Here is a 20,641-nt window from a genome sequence, read left to right on the forward strand (position 1 = left end):
AAATATCATAATTCAGCTTTTTCCACTCTGATTCAAATTTGCTAAATTTCCCTTTTGCAACTCTAATAAAAGCAGATACTTCTTTCACGAGGCTGTGATGGTCTTCCTTCTACTGCAAACAAAAGCTTCCCTGATAACCTTAAAAGCACCTTGGGGGGCTGAAAGGCTCTCTGTTTTGTCGGCCAAGGCTTCTTGAACACCTTGATTACTGCAGACAGCGACTGAATGAGGCCAGTGAATTGATGCTGCAGGTAGAAAGAAAACGGGAGCCTGCTGACTGACAGGGCGGGGATGTGACATCACCCCAGAGGGCTGATGGGATTACAGGTGCGTGCTGGTCCAGACTGCCCAGTCCAGTCAGACAAAAAGCATTCTGGCCCCGGAGCGTCCTAAAACATCAAAATGTAGGTGAGTGCAGGAAAGTCACTCAATATCAGCAAAAGACCTTCAGCTGCTGCTCCACTTTCTCGCAAACAGAATCCACATCATAGAAGGCTGTCAGGCTGCAGGATATGGACAACGCTATGCTAGTATACAATGCTATGAACAGATTTAAGAAACCAACTGTCTACAGAACACACATCCAGTGGTGGTGGTAAATTGTTTTTTCTCTCTGTTATTTCATTTTTTTAACAGAGCCTAGAGTCTAGTTCTAGTCAACAAATCGAAAGATCTAATTTGCTTTTTGTCATATGTTTTAAATCTTTAGGTAATTTTGTTATGTACAGGTAGTGTGTTCTTGCCATGTCATTTGCGTATATTGCAAGGTTAGTGGAAAAGGCACTGTTTACTTTCACATCATAGTTTTCATTGAACACTGCAAAGAATGGCAATCAATAACATTTAGCTTAACTGCCAGTTGTTCCATAATGGAGTTCAGCGGACTAAAAACATGAGTGAATGGTGTGGTATAAAGTGTGCTGGAGTAAGAGCCTGAAAATAATGGCCCCTTTTCTATTTACTGAATCGAGATGCAATTTTAAAATGATTCTACGTGCTGTAGTTACACACACGCATGCTTTTCCTGAGCAGCGAGCAACGATTATGTGTGTGTTCACTTTCTGTTTCACCTCTGAAAAAAGCGGCAGCTCATCTGGCTACAACTTATTTTACAACCTGTATGACTGTCTGACCCCGCTGGACGTGGTTTTAGTGATGCTGCCACAAATCGATGGCAGGAGTTAGACATGTAGTAATAAACTGAAGTTTTCTCTTACAATGTCACAACCATTCATTTGTGGTTTGTTTTAAAGGCCATAGACCATGAACCATGAACCTCCACCAATCAAATCAAAACCCACACTGAATACACTGATGTATTGTTACAGACACTTGAGGGGATGGCTCAACTCAGCTTTCTTGCCCTTTTCAGGACGGACAGGACAAAGCAGAAAGCACCTACAAGCAGAATCTGCCTGGCTGGTTGACCGTTGCACAAACCAGTGAAGCTGTAGCAAGAAAAAGGCTGGATCACTTCACAGCAAGCAGCCAAGAGGAACAGATTGCTTCTGCTCTGCATGATCACAGTAGGGACTGGCCTGAAAGGGGTCTTTGTTTGCCCAGGGGGAAGCTAGAATGGCATGGCTTGGCTGCACAGGGTGGCATGTGGTCTGGTGTAACTGGGAGTGGGGTGGCGTGGGAGGCTGCACTTTCTACTGCTGCCCCCCACCCCACCCCGTCTTCCCAACCTCTACTCAGTCATGCAGCTCCGGGAGCAATGATGTCATCCAGCGCTGCAGGCAGTGGGCAGCCTCCCTGGTGCGTCTCGCTACAAAGTACAGTGCAAAGTCTGAGATTTAAAGAAAGCCTCAAATATCCATGTGCTTGAGAAAGATGCTTTCCGTGGTTAAATGAGAGAAATTTGCCTCATCATCCTCAGTGTCAATTTGGGATGTATCTGTGGTGTGCTCACATGCGTGAACATTTCCTGCAAATCCCAGTGGAAGACAGTCAGGGAACCAATTAGCAAGTGCTTTCAACAGAAAACTGAAACCTGAACAGAGGAAACTATTCATTCCATCTGTACACCTTATTACTGTGCATGAACGTTGGTTACACTGTCCTCAAAAGCTAAATAAAGGGCTATACTTCGACTGAGCTGAATATGTCATTCACAGCGCTGGGTTTGGTAAAGAGCATCCTTCAGCTCAGAATAAAGCGCATGAACAGAGCGCTGTGGTCTCAGGAGCAAAAGGTGTGTCTCAACACTATCATCACCTTCTACGCCCGCTGTGCTGCTGCAGCTCCGGCTGCTATTCAGCTCTAGATGGATGAGCTGTTGTAAGATGAAAACCTCACAGCCCATAAAATGAGAACCTCCCCAGTCAGCAAAGGAAAACTGCAACTGCGAAGCATGCTGACAGATTTGTCAGCATACCTGAATTGATGGCTCCGGCTTCATTCAGATTGCATGCCATCGAAACGTTAGAGATAATGACAGAGAAGAGGGATTGCCTGTAATGAATTAAAAACACACGTACGTGAAGCGTGGAAACTCGTCTGACACGTCTTATGGAGGTTTGAGAAATGTGTAGCTATGCACTTTCATTTGCTTTTCACTCATCCCAGATTACAACTGAATTCAAAGTGCAGCATTTTTCCAGAGAATTTGAAAGAAAGGCACGCTTCAAACAGTGGTTCTGCATTTAAGGTACAGGAATTATGGGTTTGGGTTGACTTTCAAAAGTGAACAGAGCCAAGTTGTTTCCACCCCACAGAAACAACAGAGCCACTAAATCTGTTTTAATCCTGCCAAACGAGGCTCTTGCTTCTTTTGACTTACCCTAATTAATAAATACTTGTAATCAAATTGTAATCCCTGTTCTGGGATGAATGCGGGTGCATACAGCTATCCATTCATTTTCATTATTTAACTTCAATGACAAGGCAGAGACAATGTTGATCTGTGGAAACATCATGAGAAACGTGAAGCTTCAGGAGTCAAACAAAGAAATACAAAAGACACACAGATACGTATAACTGGACACATTTAGTCCACACATATAGCTTTGAATGCAGTGAGGGCTGGCTGTGCAGAAAGAAAACACACACACACACACACACACACACACACACACACACACACACACACACAGACACACACACACATCAACCATCTGTATTCTGCTGTCTTTTCCAATGACAGTGATGAATGAAGGTATGCTAAAGAGTCTTAGGATGATGCATCGCCTATTTAAATACCAATTGTCATCCCTTAATGTGCTGATAATAATTAAAACAAGAATAACAATACGCAATGGCATATAATCACTCATTATATATATTAGTTATAAGAAGTAGTATCATCATAAGCTTTCTTTATGCAGTCTATAATACCACATAACACCAAGAAGCAGATGTACCTCTGAAGCAGGTTGGCCACTTATCATAAGGTTTGGTGGTTTAAGAAACCCACATATAAGTAAGTGTCATGTAAAACAAGTGATGGGTTTATATCCCATGATGGGAGGGGTTTTGTTTTGTAATCTTGGTTAATGAAGGCAATGTCATAACACAGTGTGCAGAGGTTAGCAAATTCCCTCCAGAGAACCACAACCTTGAGTTGAATTCACTATAAAAAACCCTTTTAAGAAAAAAGTCCTCTAACCTCTGCTGCAGAAGCCCGGAGAGAGCTGGATCTTCCACAAACCACCAGCCTTGAGCCCAAAATGCTGATCTCATTACCACCATGTAATCAGCCTTTTTAATGATCAGGGCCCCTTTCAGCCTCCCTCGGATCACGTCATCCATCTGCTCCACTAGGATTCAGTCCTACTTTCCTAGCCCTGAGCCCACTGGAGCGCCGGGCGCTGGATTAGCAGAATGCGCTAATGCTGCACCCTTCAGGCACTAATTACTGTACCAGAACAAGTGGATTTTCATCTGCGGGCTGTATTGCTCACTGTGATGTGCCGCCACTTGCTGTTGTTTTCCACTCTTTGCTGGCACGCTGGATTTGTAAATACAGGAAGGCGAAGACAGCAGTTTGTTCAGACAGCCAAACATAAAATCTCAGAGATAACAGGTCTGCACCCGGCTTGCATTTCAACTATGGTGATGACATGCAGATTGGGTGATATGGTGAGAAAGCAAAAGGAAAAGCCTCGTGCAAAATTGTAAAATCATCCAATCATTAACGTACACTAACAGCATCAATCTCTCTCATGGTAAAGGTATAACAAGTGTTACATGAGGTGAGGGAGGAAGTGCAGCATGAGGTGAGACGTAGCTGGGAGCAGAGAGAGTTTGGGCACACATTACACAGCACACCTGGGGAGCGATGACGAAACGAGCAGTTGCCATGGTGATCAGGCGCTACAGCATCCCAGAACTCCAAGGACATGGAAATGTCATTTTTCCTTGGCCGCCACTCAGGAGCACCAAAGATAGATGAGAACACGAATTACAACACAAGAGCATGTTTAATCTGCTATATGTCAATTTCGATGTCGACCGTATGCACACATTTAAAGGCATTTTGGTCCAGAAACCAAGAAAGAGCATAATTTCTACCTGATATTCATTTAAATATTGAAAGATATATTTAAGCAATGATCCTCAGAAACATGAAACCAGCCACGATTCACACCAGAAGGATTAGCATTCACATATAACATACGACCGAAAGTAGGGCCGCGTCTTCATGGTTCATTGGACTAAATTCTAAAAGCGGAATGTTTTTCTCTAATCCTCTCGGGCTAGTGGTTACATAAAACATCTTGATTGAGAAAAATAATCCACTACTGGGTATCAGAACAGGGTCACAGAGAAAAAAACCTGCAGAGTGGGTTGCGTTCTAAACATACCGGTGTTGGAGATGAAGACCAGCGAGAAAACCTGGATTAGACCTGCACAGCTGCAACTGACCACGAGCTCTCTGCTGATATCTAATTCACATGTGCGAGATGATTATGGGGTTTAAATCAGTCAGAACGTTGCCTTCTACTTTGCTTCCAAGGACAAAATTAAAAAGAGAGACAGCAGAAAAATATAAGTCAGCTTTCAATATCACACATATTTAATTTTCTGTAAATTCAATGTCTTGCTGCCTTCGTGTGACCTTATTCTCTAAAAGGAATGAGGCATCCATCTGTCTTTCTCCAGTGTTGACACACTGAAGGATTTGTGGCCGTGCTTAAATAATATTATATTGTTGGCTTGGCAGTCGACTGTGCCCCCTCTTCCTTTCTCTCACTGCCTCCCCACAGTGACTCATCAGGCAATCACCTTGACAAATGACCTTTAACACCCACATTCAGCACAACACTGACAAGATTTACAAAGCACTTTAGAATTGGCCTTCATTTCTGCACATCTATCATCTTCCCAATTATATAGGTCTCCAAACATTTATATGCTCATGATTCACCTTCTGAACAACTACCAGTGAATTTGATGAAACCTGTGGGTTGGTGCACTATGGAGACACAATATTGCCTGACTCAGTACAGTATTAGAGGCAATTTCATGCTGTACCCGGCTTGCTGGTGAGTTGGTGCAGTCATGTTGAAGAGCTTGACACACTTTTGCATTTGGGTTTCACACAGTGAGGGGCTGCGACATGTAGTTACTTCATATTTGTATTAAAACAAATAAGGATTACTGTCAATCATGAGGAAAAACAAAACCACCACTATCTGTGGTGTGGAGTACGCAAGGAGGAAAAGTGGAGCAGTGCAATATGCCAAGCACTGTCCTGAGGGACAAATGCAATGTGCAGCATCTACATTGCTGCCAAAAATGCCTGCGCCTGCTTGAATTGGGCCAAAGAAACATGCTTGTGTTGAACACCTCATGTGGTTTAGAGGAAATGTGTGTATTATGAGGACACTTCTGTTTTGAGTATAAAATAACCAGGGCTGTAAGCAGGAAAAGATCTACATTTTATTTTCAAATAGCAGAAACCGTGTGCAGCATTAACGTGGAGAGAAGCTAATGCTCATGCATTATGGACATGCGAGTAAGAAGCGATAGACACCTTTTCGGCAAAGGCTATGTGCTGGCTAAGCTGCTTGGGATGAACTACTCGGTTTGGCTGCTCCATCTAAGGTTTAATACATCCACACTGTGAATAATGCACATGTAAGAGCCACGACCTTCAACAGCAGAGAGCTTGAGGAATTAACAAAGATGCGACAGCAGTGAAAATAGAATGGATTTGTGCTGTTCAGCGAAAATTGTGCCTAATCCTAATAGACCTTTTTCACAGCAGATGTTTTGACGTCATATGCTTCTTTAAACAATATCCTCAATGTTACTTAACATAGAAGCATGGGACTCTCCTGGATATGGCAATGACCCATGATTCAAAACCTTGCAGCAGGAAGGCGCTACAGCTGTTGAATGCATGTAGGAGTGCGGGTTTAAGCAGCAGTTTGTAAAATCAGCTTCCTCAACTGAGCAATTTGTAGCTTCAGCCCCAATGTAACAGAATGGTAGCCCTGTAATTAGAAGTTTCTTGCTGAAATGCACCTTGGGAATTTGCGCATACGCAGGCTTGTACCTTGGACTTTTTATCAAAGAACCAGATATTTTCTAACACAGCGGCTGATCTTTTGCACCGATGATTCACCCGGAACAGTTTCATGCTGATCCAAGATGCTTCAACTCTGAGTCACGCAACATTGTCTGTGGGAAAAATTAATGGGACGCTAACTTCCAGAACTAGGGGCACTGAAAATAGCCACTCCCTCTTTGCAGCTCAACTACATTAACGTTACATTAATGGTTTTGTTCCATTTAGGTGTCACAGTGTACAATTACAGAGCAGGCACTGGAACATAGTTTGCAGCAATAATTAATGTTATTGGCAAGTCAAAATGTCTGTCATAAGAAAAGACTGTATCAAACACACCACACAGTTCTGCTGATCCTCCGCAGTCCTTGTCTTGTGCGCTTTGATTCAGAGACAGGAGCCTTAGCGATAAATCAAATCAAGGTGATGTTTGCAGTGAACGAAGTGGGCAGTGAAGTATTGACTGCAAAGTCTGGCCAACTGTCACAGAGCAAACAGGGCCTGACAGCTGGGTGGTAATTAGTCCGCCATTCGCAGAAGGTCGCAGCCTTGGCGAGGACTCAAACGCTCACTTTTTGCTTACACTACAGTTCAAAAAGATGAAAGTTCAAAAAATGGGAAATATCAGAGATAAGCAATATGCTGATTTCTGGCGAATTAGCAATAACCCACCTTGGCTTTGGTTGAGGAGAAGTGGCCAACATTTAGTTTAATTAACGTAACTAGGATAGCGCTGTCGCTTTCCTGGTAAAGTGTAGTAAAGTCTGAATATCAAACATCCCCAGTGTTCTGAAAAAAGAATACATAATTCATAAATTCATTCATCTATTATTTAGCCACTTGCAACTTTAAGAAACCGTCTGGCTGAGGCAATGATGTAATTAATGGAGGATGCACCACATCATCTTACAATTTCATCACCCCCGCCGGTGGCTTAAATGGTGACCATCAAACCTGCTATACTATTGTTTGTTTTTAATGATGGCAAATTGAAACTTTCCTTAGTCTGACTCAGAATCAAACCTACAGAGACTGGTGATTGGGGGATGAAAAAGGTACACAGCTGATGCAGTAAATACAAGTAAACATTCTATTAAAGAAAAATAAATGTACTGGCAGCAGTTACACTAGATTTGGAGCTACAATGAAGAATAATCTCATCATGATTGCACCTCAGCAACCCTCAGCCATGACTGCCACCACAAAACATCATTACCAAGCCAGCAGCAACAGTCAGTCTGCTCCCACCACAGGAGAGGGGTAATGGGATGTCCTGAAGGGCACTCCTGGGGGCTTTCCATAAAGCTGTGCTGCCACTCTTCAGTTAGCTACCCTCATTAATTATAGAAGCCAGTTAATGCCTACTGTATGAGAGGCCGTTCAGGAAAGCCCCAAGGAGCCAGGAGTGGTCAATGAAGATCCTGCAGCAAAACTCAGCCATTCATTCAGAAGTAAAACTTGCGTCTCTGCTGAACACGTTGAGGAGGAGGCAACAAATCGAGTCAAGCAATACAGACAAACCAAATATCCGCATACCTATGTCTATGTATAATTTTTGCAGCTTTACTGCTGATTGGATGTTTGCTGCGTTGCATCTCACTTGTGGTGGTTGCCGTGGTCGGATCGGCTATAACAACAGCAGCTGGAGCATCTGCTTTGAGTAGCGAGCATCCTATCAGAGAGGGAAGCCATAGGCTACATATTATGCAATGTGGTAAACTTCTAAGACTCCTTTGGCTTGAAAAGGCAATAAAACTGTAGCGCCGTATGAGCAACACGATCAATCCAAGATATATCACTGAATCTTCCCAGAGCGTTTGTACGCAGGGCACCGACAGATCAGATAATGATAGTCACCGAATGTGGTCATGATTCATTAGCTCTGCATTGTGCTTGAGGCAGCATGTGGGCGGAGGTGGCTAGGCCAACTCCTCTGTTGAATTTATTCTCTGTACCTGCACTGAGGAATGACTTGTGCTAAAAATAGCTAACTCACCACAAAACAACCACGGCATCATCAGTGTCCCCACAGCCTACAGGATACCTTATTGATCTCTGTATTGACTGGACTGATCCACACTTAATTGCATTCCAATTAGGATAGCTACAAGCTCTGTTTGCAATTTGCAATTTACAGCTGTGGCTCATCATGGCCATACCATCTTTGGCATATCAGGGAAGCCACTGCAAGTGATGAAACAATTTTCACAATATAATAGAACAGTCCAATGTTATACAAACAGAAACAACCAAGAAAATGCGTGACGCCTTTTGTGCTGTACTGTTCTGTATTATATGAAACTGGATACACAGCCAGAGGGGTTTGAGGCAAACAATCAGTCTTCCCTTCCAAATGAGTTGGAAGACTGACGTGCTGGGTAGCTGTGCAAACACCCCTTTATACCCTTCAGTGGCACCTGTCTGCCACCCCGGGGACAGTGGCGAGCTCCATGAACACCATTTATTGACAGGGAAGCACCACTGTTGAAACAATCCCCCCCAGACTGCTATTCTGCTGCCATATGGTACACCTCTGTCTGTGTACTCAGCCAAAACAAAGACACAGAGCTGCGACCAAAGGCCTAAATTATTTCCTGAGGTCTTTGTCCAAATTCTGCAGTTTTCAGTACCGGTACAGCTCATATCATATGCACACAACACACAATGAGAAAATGAGGAGACAGATGTCTGCAAATTCTCTCATCAAATATTGCTGCTTGAAGGGCCACACATGCAGCCATGTTTTCAGCTGAAGGGCATTCTTTGTTAAACCACCATCTCAGTGTTTTGCTCCTCATTTGTTTTCACTTACAAGTTCAGACAGTGGACAACACAATATACTGAGCATGTGCGCGCCACAAACATGAACACTCTAGGATGCTGGTGTTATTTATGGCCATGGTAACAAAGTGGGTCTAGGGACAGCAATGTTGGTTGATGGTTGATCTGTCTACCACTTCCCTGAGCAACCATTGGACTGATTGCTGTGAAATTTAGTACTGACATTCTTGGTTCCCCAGAGAATGAGAACTACTGACTTTTCAACTAGACCCACCATGAGGTTGACATTTTAATCTTAGTAGTAGTGAAATATCAAGTCAACTATTGGATGGATTGCCATGAAATGAGTTACAGATATTCATGGTACCCAGAGGATGAATCTCAGTAACTGAGTTGATCCCCTGACTGTTAGTGTTAACAGCAGGTCCAAATTTACACTTCACCCTGTGAAATATCAAGATAAGCATCCTTGATGTACCCTAATGACTTTGGTCATCCCCTGACTTTTCATCTAGCGCCATCATCAGGACAAATTTGATTTTTTCCAATACACAGTCCTACAGACTTGCAAAACTAATGTTATTCCCATCACCCTCAGCTATACTTTGTGCCTCGTGCTAAATCAGCAAATGCTAGCATGCTAACATGCTGAACTAAGTTGTTGGACATTCTAAGTATTATTCCTGCAAAACAACAGTATGTTCACATGCTATTGTGCTTCCATGCTAGCACTAGCATTTAGCTTACAGATCACAGTACAGCCTCACAGAGCCGCAAGCCTGGCTGGAGGCTCTTAGACTTTAACCATACACAGTATTTTCTACAGTCTGAAAGGATTTTATGGATTCTGTCATGTTGTAAATGCCACAAGTTTTCAATTTTCATAAATTTGACTTTCCCATATGGATTACTGAGGTGCACTCTGACAATGAAGACTGCGACTGCTTCTAAATACCATTTTCAATTATTCCAATTATTCCATATCCAAATCTTCCAAAGATGAGTCTCACAGACAGTGCTAGCATCACTGACCGGTCTCAATTTGATATTTGGTAAGAAACAGACAGGACACAATAGCAGCATCTCATCTCTAGTTTTACATAACAGAAAGCAGGGGAGAGTATCTGATGGCTCAGAAGATATCAGATGCTCTATTCACTCAGTCATGACACAAACACCCCCAGAGAGACATTCACAGTGACAATCATATGCACAACTGCTAAACCCATGTCACTACTTGGCCTGAAAACCCATTTTCCTCAAGACAGCAGCACAGTTGTTCAGTGCTTCAACACCGTTCCTAATGTGATTTTCTTGTGCTAGATGTGGGAACAGCTTCCTGTTACAATTACAAACGTTATAGGGCACAGAGTGGAATTTTCTGAACCTGCCTGTGATTGAGTCCGCCATGTGCTTACTCCCCACTATAGTCATTGAGCCATGCAGGCACATGGAGACAGAGGGGACAGAAGAGAGGAGAGGAGAGGAGAGGAGAGGAGAGGAGAGGAGAGGAGAGGAGAGGAGAGGAGAGGAGAGGAGAGGAGAGGAGAGGAGAGGAGAGGAGAAGAGAGGAGAGGAGAGGACAAATAACAAGTCTCTATCTTGGTTTGTTGTCTAACATATCCAGACACACAACCTAATGGACCAGGAATAATGAGAATGTTTTTCCTTAACTGATTTCCAGCAGCTGCTGTGGTTGAGGGGGGAGGACACCTGGGAAATATGTTGTGACAGGCAGCGGTTGCAGTGGTCACTGAGACTGGCCTGGCTAATTTCCAGGCTGTCCGGCTAATCTGAGACTAAACAGATGACTTACAAAGACATTCCACAAGAGTAATTCAGAGAACTAATGTGATAAAGGTGTAAACTACAAGGGTGCACTCACTAGAGTGCAGATCTCTGCCAGGCCCCTCTCCTCCCAAACAAAGAAAAGCTGAATCTCATTTAGTCGTCCTTTCCGGCTCCCTTACAGTCAAGATGGCGGCAAAGACATGCCTAACTTTACTATATCAAGACATGTCAGGAATTAATCTGCAGATGCTCTGGTTCAAGATGAGACCATCATTTTTTATGGATGTCAGTTTTTAAACCACAACTAGTGCCAAAATGTGGCCTGCAACCGACTAGATAAGGCTTGTATTTAGCCCAGAAATACCCTTTGTTATGTCATGATAACACATACCGTTAAGTGGCAAATAATGCTGGAATAGCGGTATAACAGAACAGAAAATAATTTTTTTAACAACTATGATCACAGCTAAAAATACTTATATAAAATTGAATAAAATTGCTTTTAAAGAAATATTACTCAACTATCTAATGGCGTAAAATTACATGATTGCCTTATCAGGAAACCAAAGAGCTTAACGTTACAGAACTGTTGTATTTTAAACAGCAGAAAAATGTCAAATAAAAGACAGAATCTTCAAACGAAACCGAGGGTGACATTTGGTTGCAGCAAAAGCAGAAATTTATGGTAGATCAGCTGAACTATAAAAAACACTGTTGCAGACATGCACGTCAACAAGGAGCAGGCGAAAATCCAAGATCCCTAAAGACTGCCCTTCTAGAAAGTGTTAGGAAGCAAAAAGAAGACCCAAATTAAAACTGTGTAATGGGAGAACCTTCACCCTCATTTATTCCATTCAAAAAATAAATATCACTACAAACTGGCAAACACTACACTACTGTTACTGTTTTGAATCAAAACACATTTGCTGAACTGACCCACTGAACCTACAGCGGACAGCTGGCTTTGTGTCTGTGGCTTGTTGTGTGTTTCCACTGGGGAGCCTCTTTGTCTCCTGTGTGTGTTCATCTATCTCCTCTCCAGAGACACTCATCTCTTCTGACTGCTGCGCTGACACACACACACACAAAGGAAAAGGAGACGGATTGCATGCACGAATAGCCGTTAGTGTGATCTGCAGGGCCAGGCGCACGCCGAACAACGGAAGCCACCCGAGCATTTGTTTGATCACGACCTGGAAAGAAACACTGGATGATGGACAATATGGCAGGCGAATACATACGCACACAAATTCACACAATGCAATCATGCAGTGCTTCCACACGCAAATGACTCTCGTAAAGCACCTGTCATCCATCTACCCAGCAGAAAACACAACTCCTTCTCTGGAGGAAAATTATCCAGAGTGGGTGGCAAATTAGACTTAGATGAATTAAACATTCACAGGGTGATTTTTCAAGTCTAAGCACCAAAAACAAGCAGCCCGCCTCGTCTCATCGTCTTGTTGCACCAAAGCTCTCTGCCTTTCTCATTTTCGTGAGCGGATTTGTCGCCATGGCACACCTGGGAGACAGCGTGCATTGTCACTCTTTTGAACAGCGAGATAAAAGACAGTAAAGGAGAGCAGGAGCAAGATCCGCAGAGAATAACCAGGCCTTGTACTCTCAGTGCAGCTCAAGTAGCCCTCCTCGCTGGCTAGCCACATCTGCAGGAGGATCACAGGATCTCTCTTGGAGCTAGACACTCATTTGTGAGAGTGCAGATGGTTTTCTTTAGTGACCCCTTGATGCTCAAGAACAGCCACCATCCTCCTGGTAAACAGCACCAACATGTAAACCACACTGCCAGCTGCCAGGAGAGAACATACTTACTAAAGGATAAAGTGCTGCAATCCCCCTTCATTTCATTACATCTGTAAATTACTGTCAAGGGTATTATTATTGTTATTGTTTTAAGGATGCACTTGTGTTAAAATGAGCATAATTTGGTGCTAAAGAGCTCAATGTGTGTCAGCAAAGCATGGCCACATTAGATGCCACCAAGAAGTCTCAGTTTTTAAATCAGAATCTAACTGTAACGTCATCATGTCAGTTCAGACAAGGCTCGCAAAATTTCAATCAACCCTTACCGACCCTTTGCAACCCAAGTTCAGACAATTGGACTTATTGGATCACTTAAACTTGTTCACAAGAGGCACTGATGCACCAAGCTGATACACCAGATCATATCAGCGCCAATACTGGCTCATTTAAGTAGACTGGGTTTCTGTGGCATTACCCGTCCACATTAAATGACACTACACTTTTTGTTTATTGCACCACACTTGGCAAACTGATATCGTGCATCAAATCTCAGGACACCAGCCATGTCTGAGATGCGAGAAGCTGGTGCATCATCATATTACATTAAACATTGCTTAAAACATGTACTTATGTTTTATTTATACGTGACCGACTGTCTGGTGGAGTTAACTGCACTTTAAAAACAGAACGATGTACAAAGTGGATACTGAGGCTGTACGATACAGTGCTTAAATACTGTTTGTATAAAGAAAGAAACATTAATTCTGACTGCTAAGCACAAAGCCTGAAGGACTTGACGGCTCTTCGTTTGAGGATCATTTTACCTTTCACTGAACACAGTGTGTGTGACATTATCTGGCAAAAACATCTCGTAAATTCCTAATAAGAGAAAATCAATACCAATCAAGTAATGTCACCTAATGTAGGGCTAAATGATTTGCAAAAAACAATATATAATATTGTCATCATGTTGACAAGATTTTACTGGGAATGGAAATTTTTGCATTTCAGTTTCACTGAAAAAAAAACAAACATAATTTTTACTAAGGCTTGTACCAAACAAGCATGTTCCCTTACATCCAAAGAAAATGCTTTGTAGGCCAAGGCGTCACTGTAATGCTTCATTCATTGTATGTTGTGACACAGTTTAGCTTTAGCTTTAGCCTCCTGAGATTTGGATATTGCACGATTTCTATAGTATGTCGATTAATTGTTCATCTCTAATTTGTTTTATGTGCAAGTGCTTTCCTGCAGCATAGCAGGACCTATAGGATGTATAAAGGCACAGCTGGAAGACAGTAAGAAACCAGCTGTCACTATACATTTCAAAAACATATGGAAATTCTGATACACAAAGGATAACAGACAATCATCTGTTTCTTGAACAGCAATGGCGGTGCTGAAAACGTTACAGAGGCGAGGTCCCACAGAGCGAGTAGGTAAATCTGCTGAACATACAAATAAAATACAAGACACTGAGGCATGGACGGAGGAAAAGGGAGATGGGAGAAGAAGGGGAGTAATGGCGATCATTAGCTAAAAAAACCCTGCAGTGAGGCCGTGTGCAGCAGAACCACAAGCCTGATGATGCAAACAGAGAAAGAGGTGACCCATGGAGCAGATGAGGGCAGGATGAAAGGGAGAAATAGCAGGAGGACAAGAGGGGAAAAGGAGATATATCTCATAAATAAAACGGTCTCACTCTTTCTCTTAAAAAAATGCTCCCTTGTCTCAGATCAAACTTAAGTGACGCAGTGGAGACTGAACTGAGAGTTGGAGATTAAATGAATCTCACTGTGTATCAGTGCTTGTCTGACTGGCTGGTTGGCCCACAGAGGAGAGTCATGGCTGTCAGACCACATCTGATTTCAGCTCAGCACCTGGCCTGAGTGCTGATGACACCCACATTATTATTAATCTCCATCACAAAGCAACTTTTGTGTTGGAGAGCGTGACCGCGGATTATTCACAAGTAACAGCATTGTTGGGCTGACAGAGACGAAAAATATGCATGTTCTGTTTTTATGAACGTGAGAAACAATATAGCACATAGCTGATAATTGAGTAAGAACCCAAATGAACACAAATATGCTGCAAATCACTAAATTCTCAGCCTCCTGCTGTGCAACCTGAGCGGACAAAAAGTGCTGTTCTGCTGTGTTCACTGTGAGTGAAGTAGTACGAGCATATCCCAGTGTTTCCTCATTAGTCTGCAGAGGCACAGGGCCTTGAAGTACAGACAAAGGATGGATTCTCTCATACAGCAGCGAGCCCAGAGGCCCAAAGACAAACAGGACCAGAGCGATGAGGAGGACGAAGAGAGGAGAGGACAAAAAGTAAAGTCTGACTATGGATAGCAGCATAGTGACATTAAAAGTTTTTGAAGGCACACAGGTCGGTAATACAGCCGCAAAAAATAGAGCAATCACGTCATAATGAACAATAAATAATCAGAATTCATTTCAATTTCAGCATGATGACTTTTTGGAGAACAATCTTGGCAAAGAATGTAATCTGTGCTTTGCAAAATCCCCTGACTAAAAATTAAGTTAGGAAGAGAATATCAGCAATTATTTTTTCTTCCCTTTGTTCTAAATGTGTATTTCTTTAGACACTGCATGACAAATAAGGCAGAGAACGTATTCAGTTATACTGCTTATCAGTTATACCTGATATAAAACCAGATTTTTGTGACCTCCATTAGCAGCCGTCTGCAGTTGATGGAGCATGCTGCGGTCCCAAAACAGAAACGTTAGGGCGGTTACACAACAAAAACTGCTCGGCACAAAAAGTGTCTCATTATAAAACACAACTCAATATCCAATATTAACCAAGGCCGTTACGCTGACCTCCTTTAGTAAATGCTGAGCCTGATTTAACATGGCAATTAAAATTCTGTTTGATACCAAATTGTGCTCACAAACTTTTGAGGTCAGCGTTTCAAGACAGCTCTTAACTGATTAGCTCTCTGGCTCCAGGTGGTACATCACTCCTGTGCATCGTAACTGCAGGTTACAAACCCCCTTCATTATCTGGAACTGATCAAAGCTTTGCTCGACATTGTTTTCCCACTTTCAAATTAGATAAGCAATCTGAGGCTCTCGCCCTTCTGCGAGCCCCACCAAGAGCTGCACTGCACCGTGTTAACTCATTTATGAGGCCACTGAAGTATATAAATATCACCAACAAGCTGTGCAATCTGTTTGTATTACTATGGCTGTAGGCTGTCTCCTTTTAAAGTGACCTATGGCCTGCTGGAGGAGCAGGATCATCAACACGGTTCTGCTCTTGTTCGACTCTCTCATTAGCAGAGCAGACACCGCAGGAATACATTGGTCTGGTAGGAGGTTTAATATTCATGCTTCCAGGTGGAGCATAACCTCAGGCCCCTCTCTGTCTCTCTCTCGTCACACAATACGTCCCAGACAGCACAAAGGAGGGCTCAGCAGACTGCTACCGACACACTGACAGACTGCCTGCCTGCCTGCTCTCCATCCAGCGCCCACACACACACACACACACACACACACAAAGAGACACTAGGGAATATGAGAGGCCATTTGGTGAGACAAAACCCAAACAAGCTCTGCACCCACATTTAGTGGCCTCAGCACGTCCAGACACGACAGAGCAACCAACCGACAGTGCTGGTGACATTTCTCAGAGAAAAGAGTGTAAATGTGTGTGAGCTCATGTTTCAATGAGTGCATAACAGGAGAGTCAATCGGCATCTCATCTTACGCTAAGCTTTTTCGTGAATCCCAGGACAAGTTTAATGTCCCTGTAACAACCCGCTGGTCTGGAATATCAGAGCTGTTAGCGAGACAGCAATGAAACGCAAGGGTGAAGGCTAAGGACCACATCCAAAGACAGCTTGCCACGATGCATCTGCCCTTTCTTATCAACAAGACATGACCGACATAGTGTAACTGGCAAGTGGCTGCTCCCACACATCAAATCCCCATGAAAGAGATTGGGGAGGGCTGCAAGCCGGGTCTGTCCTGCCCTGCCCTGCCCTGCCCTGCTGTGTAGATAGACGCTACAGTGATGTAACCGCGATGCCATGCGCCACAGGTTCAGCCAATCGTGATGCTGGTGCGCAGTGATGCTGGTAAACATAAGTGACGTTCTCCTGAGGTTACTCCTCATGAAACATTCAGACCTAGCACACATTTTAATCATTCATATGAAGCATAGCAACAGTGTGTCAGCCACCGTGAGCTCTGAGCGCACACACCTGCACACACATGCATGCACTCTTTCAACCCGGGCCAACACCGTATGCCTAGTAGGCCTGACGCAGGACACCTCTGAAGGTCCTGACAGTGTAAAGTCAGCAAAGACCTGCTGTCACCATGTATCTCTGAAGTCCCACACCGGACACTGCAGCTACAACTGTCATCACTAGAAAACATTGAATGTTTATTCTGAGCCAGGATAGAGTCAGGATAGAGGTGTAGCCATGGGTATCCTCCCCCAGCTCTACCCTCTCTCTCATTTACATATGAGAACTATGAGAAAATATGCTTATACTTCTCAAAGTGGAGTATAAAATAAGCGTTATTTTGGTACAGGCCTATTTCATAACAGACATTTTTACTTGTCACACTAATTCAGGTGTTACTAATAACACTAACAAAGGCTCTGTTCTATACAAGTGTGCCAAGCCATGACAGTGTGACAGTAAGCCAGCATGCAATACCAGAACCCTTAAAACTGAAGCAACTAAATGGAATTCAGCCATAATTAATTTCTTTCTTTACACCTCTGCTTTTCCTGCTGTGACACATCAAAACGGCCTACTAGTACCAAAACCTATTATATCTGCACTAAGAAATTAAAACATTTGAAGTGTAGAATATCTATGACAATAATGACATCACAGGAGGTACAAGGCCTGAATGTGTGTCAGGGGAACAGTGGGTCAGTCCCAAAATCACCCTGCTTGGTGTGGGCATGGCATCAGTCACCTCCCCAGCCGTGTCCTCCAATGACATTCAGGGAATGAGTTATCTTCCTGGGAGCGCTAACAGCCAAGTCTTTGTCAGGGCTCTTGGAAGGGTAATCCTGTCCATTGAGTGATCTCACGATTTTGTTCAAGTAACTGTGGAGTCACCGTAGCAACAGCTGAGACCCTAGCACCATGCTTCAGAGTAAAGCACTCCTCACACAAGCTCCCATCCCCCGGCAGTGTCCCCACCAAGATGTCAGCAGACCTCAGGAGAGCTTGTACAGCATTGGCTTTGGTCAGAGCAGTAGCGAAAGAGCAGGAAGTGCTACGCTAACTCTTTACTCACTTTTTTTTTTTTTTTTACATTTTTACTTTTGGGTTGATATAAGTGACGCTGGCCTGAAAGCTGGTGGTCGGGGTTTCCCCAAACAAAACAATTATTAGAAAACCAAGGGAAATCACAGGTTTCACTGGGTAGAAGCTATAATTAACTCTGTATCTGGAATAGAGCGGGCCAGATCACTGTGCTGCCAGTCATTCAATAAATCCGTTATTAATTAGAAGCACAAGAACGAAACACTGGAGGTTTTCATAGTGCCTACCAGATTAACACTAGTGAAGGAGAAAATAAGTATGATCTTACATCATCACACTTTTTTATTATCAGCATTTGAGGAAATGATAATCAGCAAAAACACAAGAAAATGCAAATCCTCAGAAAATGCAGAACTTGGGTAGAAAGGAGCTCAGACACACCGTTCTTCATTAAAAAAAATAAAGCAGAACAATCCTTTTAGAGACAAACAATAGTTTCCCCATGTCAGCAGAAACCTTCCAGAACCAGAAGAAATATTTGCAACCAACTGTATGACAGTGTCATATTTGTTTGCTTCTTTATCTGCACAGGCTTGGAGAAAGAACTACAGAGCAGACTCGGGACAAACAACCTGCATTTAGATGTCTTAGACTCATCAATAATGCATCTGGCTGAACTATATTAGAATAATGTTGGAGTTTTGCTTCGGAAGCAGACCCACAAACAACTGCTGCATTTGTAGTCGGTAAATCCACTTGGTCTTGTCTTTGATTCGCTGTCTGGCATTTTCTTATCTGTTATTCAAACATGTAAATGCAAAATGACGATAATGTGCGGCACTGCTTAAGTCTCAGTCTGACTCTCTGCTGCAACATTGCATTAAAATCAGAGAGCAGAAGAGGCCTGAGGGCAACAGAGGATTTCAGGCACTTCCATCAACCTGCAGCTAGATGAGAGCTAAATCTACAGGGCTGTGTAATTATGAGCGCTCACTTTTCCTCTCCAAAACATGGTGGAAGGATCCATAATTCATTACAGCAAAATTTAAGTTCATGCATTAGAGCGGCCACTGCTTTAAGGAGATGGACCCGTCTTCCCCGTCTTCCAAAAGCCCTCAATGCTCAGCTGCAGTGTATGCATGTGTGGTGTTTCTAATTTCTCTTGTGGAAGTCTCTGCTGAAGGTGGCTTTATGGAGATGTCCCTGTCATTGAAGAAGAAGTTGATACCTGGTTCAGTATAAGTGAAAGGAAGGGGGTTATTTGAATTTGGAGACATTAAAACAGTGTAGGGAAGGGTTCAGAGTGTAATGTAAACAGGTCTATTGGGAATAAAATCTCACAACACTGGAAACAGGATAGGAAGGTGAAAAAGAGAAAGACGGAGAGTCAAAAACACATAGTGAGGTAGAGAGAGCTCATGAGAGACTGAGAATATATGACCTAGTTATGCCTCTTACTTTGCATTCCCTTGTCTAGGTGTCCTGGTATCCAGGGTGATTTTGGTTTTTGGCAGGCCAGAAGCCTGGAAGGAAGAAGGGAAGGAAGGAAGGGCAAAATTTGAGCTGAATGAGGGACACTCTCCAGCGGTGTGGCCCGTCAGGTGAATTAGCCTGCTCCCTCCCAGGGCCGGTTTAGACAGAAAGATAGTCGGGCTGCCAGACAGTCACAGCAGAGCCGGAGCACTCTCCTCTCTAACTCCACTCCCCTCCTTCCAGCCTGCTGACGTCAGCCACCCAGACCACACGACTCTGCTGCAAACAGCACACCTGCTGGCTTCACAGTCCATCTGGCCCAGCTCCATCTCTGGCTCCGCTCTCCAAGCAGAAACGCAGCTCTGTTTACAACCTGGGCACACAGTCACGATCCCACAGTAATTGCAGTATCTGTTTCACGCTTGTTCATGGGAGGAAAGAGGAGCGATCGCAGTATGGCCTGCTGATGATAACTGATATCAAAGTGACAAGAATCACGCGTGTCTATTTAATGTTCCACAGTGCAGGTTAAATGTTGCCTTCGCATGTTGTGGAGTGGCTTTAATGTGTCTACATGTTGCTGACTAGTCAGGGAATTCTCTAAGGATTTCCTTTCACCCCGCTCCTACAACTGCACAGCATCCACAAAGGCAACAATTTTGTCTCGTAATTGATGTGACAGGCCCTCTCACCCACTTTTTATTAAATCAGCGTGAACAAAAAAACTGCACAATCATCAAAGCAATGCTTGTAGTGGTGAGACAAAAGAAAGACATTTTCAATATCAGGGCCTCCTTCTGTTCTCATCTGTACAAGCAATGTCTCAGCTGATGACATCAATAGTTTGTTTGCAGCTGTGGTAAATGATCATTTTTATGGAACAAAATGTCACAGGTGCACATCTGATCCTGGATCAACATCACATGGCATATTGTAGCTATGCCTCCACCTGTGTAGATCCACAAGAGCCACAATGTGTAACTTGGTAGGCATGTCCTCCAGAGCAGCAATGGGATACCCCGAGTGCATTATTGATGTCACAGGTTCAAGGGAAA

General features: G+C 43.3%; 1 protein-coding gene across 1 annotated transcript in view; it reads right to left on the reverse strand.

Moving 5' to 3' along the window:
- LOC121608209 (FERM domain-containing protein 5) overlaps positions 1 to 20,641 on the reverse strand; it is a 55,618-nt gene that overhangs the window by 34,393 nt on the left and 584 nt on the right. The window lies entirely within an intron of this gene.

The sequence above is a fragment of the Chelmon rostratus genome, chromosome 6 (assembly GCF_017976325.1).
Source record: "Chelmon rostratus isolate fCheRos1 chromosome 6, fCheRos1.pri, whole genome shotgun sequence".
Classification (NCBI taxonomy): domain Eukaryota; kingdom Metazoa; phylum Chordata; class Actinopteri; order Chaetodontiformes; family Chaetodontidae; genus Chelmon; species Chelmon rostratus.